The sequence below is a fragment of the Cynoglossus semilaevis genome, chromosome 15, assembly GCF_000523025.1.
Source record: "Cynoglossus semilaevis isolate Cse_v1.0 chromosome 15, Cse_v1.0, whole genome shotgun sequence".
NCBI classification, from domain to species: domain Eukaryota; kingdom Metazoa; phylum Chordata; class Actinopteri; order Pleuronectiformes; family Cynoglossidae; genus Cynoglossus; species Cynoglossus semilaevis.
Window position 1 is genome coordinate 15,318,852 of NC_024321.1, and position 8,850 is coordinate 15,327,701.

The following is an 8,850-nucleotide window of genomic DNA, read 5'->3' on the forward strand; positions in this document are numbered from 1 at the left end:
TTTTCATGAATAAAAATCATGTTTTTGGGACACAGCTACTGTCTGTCAGTGAAAAAAAAAGAAAATTTTGTTTTGGAACAAGAATAATTATGGTACAACCATTAGCTTGAGCTACTTCTACAAGTCCTCCCTGTCATTAGAACCCCCCCTTATTTGAACACCCCCCCCCCCGCTCTGCTTTTAAGCTGCTGTTTACCTCCATACAGTATTCACGTGGGCAGCTGTTCTGCTTGTCATGCTGCAGGCTGTGTGCAGCAGCAGCCCTGGCGTTCACGTGACTTTACGCTACGCTTCACTATGTGTCAGAGTGTGAAAGTAACTCAGTCTAACTAAAAAACAAAAACCTGAGGGAAGTGGAATAAAAAAGAGTCGAATGCCATGCAGTCGTCCAGTCAAACAAATAAACATTCACACTCATATTCACACCCAGAGGAGAAATCTGAAAGGAACTACAGGCTTCTGGAATGTTGGGTGGGCAGTGGGGGCCAAATCTACAAAATGACTCTGAGTTATCACTGCCGTCTTCTTCTTCTTGCTGTAAGGCAACGGTTCCCAAACTGGGGGGTGAGGTCCCTCAGGGGGCACCGCAGTGGCGCAACCGACTCAATTAATTTTAATTGTAATATTTTCTTATTGTGCAACATGAGACGCGGCACGACCTGAGATGGCTGCAGGCGATCTGCTGTGGCGCCCCCTGTAGGGCACGGCCGAAAGACATTGGAGATGTTTCAATAGTTTTTTTTTTATTTACCTTGATAAGTTGATAGTTTTATAGCACATAATTATAGTGTTTTTTTAAAAAAAAGGGAATTTTCACAACTGGAGACTCAACAATAGTCCTAACTACCGTATGTGCTGGACTATAGGTGGCACTGGAGCAGAGATTGAATTTTTGGAACATTTATTTCACAAAAATCCAAGAACCAACATTTAATTTGGAATATATTCATGCACTACTATAATATCTATTCATTATGTAGTAACCTGAAAAACCCAGGTTTAAAATATCGACGGAACAGGTTAACAAATTTAATGAGATCTAAACCAGGGAGGGTTCATGTTTATGTACTGTATATTTCCTTGTTTCCTTTTGTCTTTTCCTGAGTAGCTGACATACGTACCTTCAATCTCATCATTTCCCCTTCAGTAAATGCCTCATTCATTCTTCATGTGTCCAGTTAGCTTGTGCTGGCATAAAAGACCTGAAACTGAACACCGCTGCTTCTCACTGTGGTTCACTCCATTGTTCAGCCTGGTGGGAAACTCCAACACCGTTGGCTCAGAAATCAGAAAGTAAAATCTGCATTCCAACAGTCTTGGATCGGTTTATTTGAGAAAAACAAAGCATTTTTAATTATTTCCAAATCAGATCCACTGCAGCGTAGGACGTCAGGGAATGTGTGTTTGAGACGGAGCCCAGAACAAAAACAAACGCTGTCGTATTCCAGTTGAGCAGAACATCAATCAGAGCTCTGGACGGGAGGAACCAGAACCTTGTTCTCTCCTCCTGATCAATAATGAAAGATCTCATCTACAGACACGACTCTGTCGGACAGAGTAAAGTTTTCCTCCCAATAACTTTGCTGAGAGCCGGGTTATTCAAATGGTGGTAAAGGACCAGAAGTGGGTCATGGATCTATGTTTTGAGGGTCTCAAAAAGTCATTTCTTATAAACATTAACTCAACAATTCAGCTTCACATCTACCTGTGTCTCTGTCCTTCTGTCTGTCTCTCTCTCTCTCTGGGTAACTAGTTTTACCACACTCACCTGTGTCCTGGGCTTCTGCCTTCATCAGTCTCGATCGTCCCACACCTCTGACGTTCCTGTTCGAAGTCTGTCCTGGTGTCCCGCCTCCTGCTTCACCTGATTTGTTGTTTATCAGCCCAGTTTAGATTCCTGAGTTGTTGGACTTTGAGTTGATGATAAAAAACTGTTCCTGTTTCTCCTCATGTTAAACTGTAGAAGTCTGTTGCTGCAGTATCTCTTTACAACAATCAGCATATTCCCTCACCATAGTCCATCGGCCATGTTTTTTTTTTTTTTGTATTTGACCTTGTTCACCTGAAAGACTTTGAGCTCTTGCCCAGAACACTCAAAGTGGAATAAGTCCAAAGGTCCAGTTTTCCAGGACGGAGCATTAACTTTCAAGGTCTGCATGTGACTTTCTGGTCCCCAAAAAAGGTTAACGAGATGTATAACGAACCTTTCACAAATCTCCGATCTACGACCCGTACGTACAGGTTATTCCTGTATGTATGTGTTACAAAATGTCTTTTAATTGATTTTTTTAATTTAATTTTTAGTTTTTTTTCTTCTTAGGCTAGAAAATGAAAAAAATTATCACAAAAATAATGAAAATATTGGAAATTTAAAAATGTTTATATACCGCAAAATCCCGCGATAAAGTGAAAAATCTGCAATACAAGAATACATTTACGATAAAGTGAAAAATCGGCAATACAAGAATACATTTACAATATTAAAAACTTCCTGAGGAAATACTGTATGGGCTGCATTAGATATTGCCCCCATTTGTAATTTTAACTTTTTTTAAATGTTTAAAAATGTAAAACTTTTGTTCCCTTTTATTATTTTTTTAATTTGTATTATTTTTTTATTATTTTTCTCTGTTGTTATTTTTCATTATAATAAATGGGTCTTTCTGGGAGAACACATGAGCCTGGGCGGCGGTCCACACTCCAGAAGTAATTACAATCCAACAATGTTGGCCGCGTCCCTTCGTGGGATTTGTTGACAACACGGGCCAAATAAAACAGTGTCAGCATTTCCCTTCAACTTGTGCACTTCATCTTTTCTTTGTGTTTTTAATCTGCAGTGCATCAGACAGCAGCTTTTTTTATTATTATTTTACACGTAGGACAAAACCAGTACCTCTGTCTGCTGGGTGAAACCGAAGTGGCCTCGGAGCAAATTGTATCTCAGAAAAACAAACAGCAACATGATTATCGTGGCGTCGCCGCATGTGCACGAGCAACGAAAGCAATTTGCGTGTGGTATGAATGACTGCGGTTTCTTTTACTCCTGTTCGGGGGGAACCAACTCCCTCAATCACACAGCCTTTGATGTGCTTTTGTGTGTGTCTAATTTCCATTCAGCGGGCAGACACGTGCCGAGCCGTTTGCCTGGCATCACTGTTGGAGACTGACACACAACATCAAAATAGGCTAATGCAGCCTTACCCCCCTACACCCCCCCCCCCCCCCCCCCCCCCCCCCCCTCTCTCCCGGTCTCTCTCTGTCTCTCTCTCTCTCTCTCTCTCTCTCTCTCTCTCTCTCTCTCTCTCTCTCTCTCTCTCTCTCTCTCTCTCTCTCTCTCTCTCTCTCTCTCTCTCTCTCTCTCTCTCTCTCTCTCTCTCTCTCTCTCTCTCTCTCTCTCTCTCTCTCTCTCTCTCTCTCTCTCTCTCTCTCTCTCTCTCTCTCTCTCTCTCTCTCTCTCTCTCTCTCTCTCTCTCTCTCTCTCTCTCTCTCTCTCTCTCTCTCTCTCTCTCTCTCTCTCTCTCTCTCTCTCTCTCTCTCTCTCTCTCTCTCTCTCTCTCTCTCTCTCTCTCTCTCTCTCTCTCTCTCTCTCTCTCTCTCTCTCTCTCTCTCTCTCTCTCTCTCTCTCTCTCTCTCTCTCTCTCTCTCTCTCTCTCTCTCTCTCTCTCTCTCTCTCTCTCTCTCCCTCATGCTGCCACATGCTGCCACATTGTTATTCACGCACATCCATCAGAAACACACATCTGTGACGTGCCGCTCCAATTAGATGATTGTTTACGCGACACCTTGTTTGGTGATCCTACGATGGGTAATGCAGCAAATAAATGGAATTGTGGGAAAAAGTTGAAACACACTCGCACATTTTAATGACATTCTCCCATCGGTGGTGGGTTCGGCCCCGGAGGTGAGGAGAACTGTGTCAGAAGGGATGAAGGTGACAATGAATGTCATTTACAGGCCAGATTATGATCCGAGTTAAACCATGGAAATAACGTGTGCTGGACCACAACACCAGGAAATGTCAGCAGTGCCTCGGAGGGGTTGCACTAGCCCCCGCCCCTCTGTCGCTCATGCACACTCTCACACACTGTCTCTCACATACACATAAAGCCCACCATTGGTCTGCAACCTGTGGCTCCTGAGCCACATACAGGTCTTTAGTCTCTTTCTATTGGCTCCTTGCCAGATCAAATCTGATGTGCATCAAGAAAAAATAAGGGTACGCCAATCTTACATGTGAAACAACATTTTCTGCTTGCTTGCTAACAGCAAAATATGCCTAATATGCTATCCCTCATACATTATATTTAAAAATTGTTATCCCCCAAATAATCACTTCAAAAATGTCTTGAAAAAATCACAAAAAGTCATTTTGATAAAATCAACACCATACACCTCTACTGTACGCCAATCTTACATGTAAAACAAAATTTTATGCTTGCTTGCTAACAGCAAAATATGCTATGGATATGCTATCCCTCAAACATTATATTTAAAAATTGTAATCCCCCAAATAATCACTTCAAAAATGTTATGCCTAATATGCTATCCCTCATACATTATATTTAAAAATTGTTATCCCCCAAATAATCACTTCAAAAATGTCTTGAAAAAATCACAAAAAGTCATTTTGATAAAATCAACACCATACACCTCTAGTGACCTATTATCATAAGCAATGGAACTACTTTTTACAAATATTTATTTTCATAAGAAATTTCTTACACCTTTGGAAACAGTCACAGAAACAAGGTTCTGTTCAAATACCACCTGCTTTCGTTCCACTTTATTTGGACTAAAAACAGGACCAAAGTTAAGAAAAGAACAAATCACCTCTCCTGACTTTCCCTTATGTTCATCCAGCGGGCTCTTTATCTTGCTTACATCTTGATGTTGCTCTCAGCAGAAGCAGGAACAGAGTGGGTCAGGGATGTGGAGCAGATTTAATCAGTTTTAATGCTAAGGCTAAGCCTGGTTTCAGCTGTGTAAGGAGATTGAACATCAAAACCACACCAGTAAGCTCCCTCATTGTGAACTCTGATGGAGTTTGACTAATTAATACCGCCGCTAATTTGGGAATCAGTCATCCTTTAGTTGGGATGCAGGCTGTAATTTTAGACCACAATCACGCTCAGAGCCCATCACCCGGGTCTTTCAGGGTCTGTCGGATTATTTCTGAGTTTGTTGCCATGGCAACGAGGACTATCCCATCCCATTGTACTGTGTCCACAGCGTTGTGAGGGATTAGTTGTGATGTCAGACATGCATGTCAAATCCTTCTCCAGCCTATTTCTGCTGTTTATCACGTTGGCTGATGGCAGATCACATCTCGACTCTTGCAGAGGAGGCGATTGTGCCCCGGATGTATGATTAAGTTACCAACTCCTTTGAACCCCACTCACTTTCCCCCGTCGCCTGCCTTCTCAGCTTCCTGTGCCACCCCCTGAGGTAATAAGGTCTTTGAGGTAAATACCATTGGTTTTGTGGCGTTCCAGTGCCTGAATGATGGCTGAATAATGGCTCTAGTATGTGGCTAAATGAGAGTCTGAGGCCGGTATGGGAGTAATCTCGCCTTCCACCCCAAGCTGTGACACTGGCCAATAGAGATTAATGAGAGTGCAGGGGTCTTTACTCTTTCAAAGCTCCGAGACAAACAGCATCTGCTTGGCTTTGTGTTGTTTACACTTTCAAAGTCCCCAAAAGCAATTTACTGACTCCAAATTGTTGTGCCATATTAGCATACCATCAATACGAGACCCGGCCTTGATGGAATATAAGGCACATGGTTTCAGCAAGGCTAAGTGCGAAGAAGAATCCATATTGGATTTCATCCAAAGGTTCCATGTTGGGCCCTTTCTGAAAACAGAGAAAAAGAACAATTATTAAAAACTGGACGACGCCCCCTAGATGTTCAGTGGATTAACAGTTATTCTCCTCCATCCCCCACGGATCGTAAATGTTCGATGGGTTGGTTGGTTGGTTGTCGTTTCCAGCTGACTTATCAGCGCTTGAACTTCCTATTACAGCGTGTGGCCTAGAACCTCAGATACTGACACGGTTCATTACAGACAAATAGGAAAACGGTAGAAATCGCTACATCATTTGACCAAAAAGCAGTATTTCAAGAGATCATGGAAACATAAACCATTTTGGTTTTCAGTGATGATCAAAAAAACGTGACAGGGAACTGATTACTTTCAGAGCAGTGTGGGAGGAAGGGGGGAGGAGCAGTGGTCAGGACAAATAAATATAAGGTGGTGAGAGGAGCAGGAAGTTTGGGAGGTGGTAACCACACCTGACCAAACTGTCTTGCTCACCTGACAGCCCTAGTAAAACACTACGATATTTAGGAGCTCCTCGTCAGATCCACAGCAGCTGTGAACATGGACACAACATGCACACCATCTGTGTACAACATTTAATCTCTGGGATTAATCCAGAACACATGGGCGATAGGAGGGATTCTGACAAGCGTCGCTTCAGCTTTGACGTAGAGAAAAGCCTTGGAACCGGTTCTCTGGACACACCTGGAGACCTTGTCTGGACGATCAGGCAGAAGATAAGAACGCAACTTCATGGGCGATGATGGTAAACAATTCTTACGATGTTAAGGTGGTAGAAAAGAAAAGAAAACTAATGTCAGATCGGGCCACGTTGGACGAACTGTGACAGGAACGAACTGTGACAGAAGTCGTCCCCGCCGTGGGTTTTCCCGCTGCAGTAATTGATTCACTTGCATCAGAAAATAATTACACTTGAAGAAAGTTTCACTCAGGGAAAACTTTTATCCCATCAAAGGGTGTAAACCCACATCACACTAACAGTGAAGGGTTAGTTAATTAAACCTGAACCTCGTCTGTCGCCTCCGAGAAAATTAAATGCTCAAATCTAATTCTGAGATTATTTTCCTTATACAGTAGTGCATCTGTAATGAATTTAGAGCAGGGTTCGTCTCTAGGCTCTTGTTAAAAGGCAGAGACGGAACTACCAGCCAACAAAGTCTTTATCTCGTTTTTGCTCTAATAACGTAGAAGACGACGGGCTCTGAAGCTATTTGAGGGTGTTTGATAAGGCAACGACACCTCCAGTTACACTGTGCGATTCTAATTGCACGGCACAGAGGAAGGCTGCGAGGAATTAAGGCAGCGTTCCCCTTGTGATTATTTAATAGGCCGACACATTGGCTGAGTGAAGCACATTCTGACTTTACAGAATCCGGCTGAGTGGAAAAGTGAAATCTCTCGCCTTCACTCCTGCGTAACAACGCTCCGACAGACATCGTCGTAAAATGCAAAGCAGTAAAGACTCCCGCCATAATTTTGACCTCCCAACACAGTGGCTGCACGTGGAAGGTGAGCGAGTCCTTGTCCGTTCCCCCCATAACATCATAAGTGTTTACTTGACCCGCCGTAGTCATTGTAAGATTATTCTCCAGATTTATGATACAGTGACCTACACCGTTTTCATCCCTGCAATATACTTTGTGCTCGTCTTTTGATTTATAAGAGCTGCTTGCCCTGCACGGCAGCACGCAGCGCTGCATGCTCCCGTGCGCTGCTGCGGTTATAGCAGCGTTGATCAGTAGCCCTTGGAGGTGATTTACTGCGGTTATAGCAGCGCTGATCAGTAGCCCTTGGAGGTGATTTACGAGCGGTGGGATTTCCGGTCAGAACGGCTTAATTGAGCCTGTATATCCTCCCCGGCAGACCTTGAAGAAGGGATAAGTTAATGAGCAGAAAAATGACGAGGTGAAGACATTTTGGCTTTAAATCTGCCTCCTTAGTGTCGCCTGGAGGAGAGGTTATAACAACAGACGACAAAGAAGACTCAAACATTTAGAACAGTAGTGCAAATAATGTGGAGCCTAAAGTACACTTACCGACCAGATAACAAGGCGAGTCCCCCCCCCCCCCTCTCCCTCTCTCTCTTTCTTTAGTCACCAATAGACTCTTCATCCCGGGGGAGTCCAGGTGAGCCTCGCCGTGTAGCTTCCTGGCTCGCTGGGCTCCTCACTTCGCCTCTCCTCCGTCAGGATCTCTGGGTGTTTTGTCTCATTAGAAGCTTTGCACCTGGATTTAGGAGCTTATTTTGTGCAGCAGGAGGTTGAGTGGGTCCCACAGGGAGTTGGCAGAATATCCAAGAATGTGTGAAACTGTGCAGATAATACAGATAACGAAGTGTACTGCTGACAGCGGCGGAGTGAGGAGGTGAACAATGGTTGTGTTCATCAAGGCTGGCGCCAGGGCGACAAACTGAGGGAGGAAGTAGGGCGCCGAGGAAAGTGCAGAGGTATCCTCACAGTGGAGTCGATGCCTGCTGCAGTCAGCACTACTGACTGGCACCTGTCATTGTTTGAATGTGTGTGTGTGAGTGAGAGAGAGTGTGTGTTACCCAGGGCACAGCGGTAAACAAAGAGCCCTCTGAGATTTTTGGGCCTCTAGACTGTTTATATGAATAAATAAAAGCCCTGAATGTGCAGTCCAGTTAAATTGTAATTTCATTTAAATGTAAAGTGTTTGTGTTTGGGTTTTTTGTTCACCATCCACAGAGTGAGTGCACTGATCTTCACACTGTGGTCCACTCCATTAGGTACACCTGTCCCACGGCTCCTCACTGCAAATGTTTGTTCAGCCTCGTTCAGGCACAGATCCGTGGTCCAGTCCCACTCACGCTCACACACAGATTTACAATGGTGAAATCAGTACAATATATACAAGCATCCGTAGTCATGAGTTTTTACAAAACTGACCTGTTGTGTGTCGGTTCTCTAAGGCGTCAGAGTGGTCGTGGTCAGACCATGGTCGTGGTCAGAATGTCGGTAAAACATGAAACAAAACCAACGAGATTTTCAGG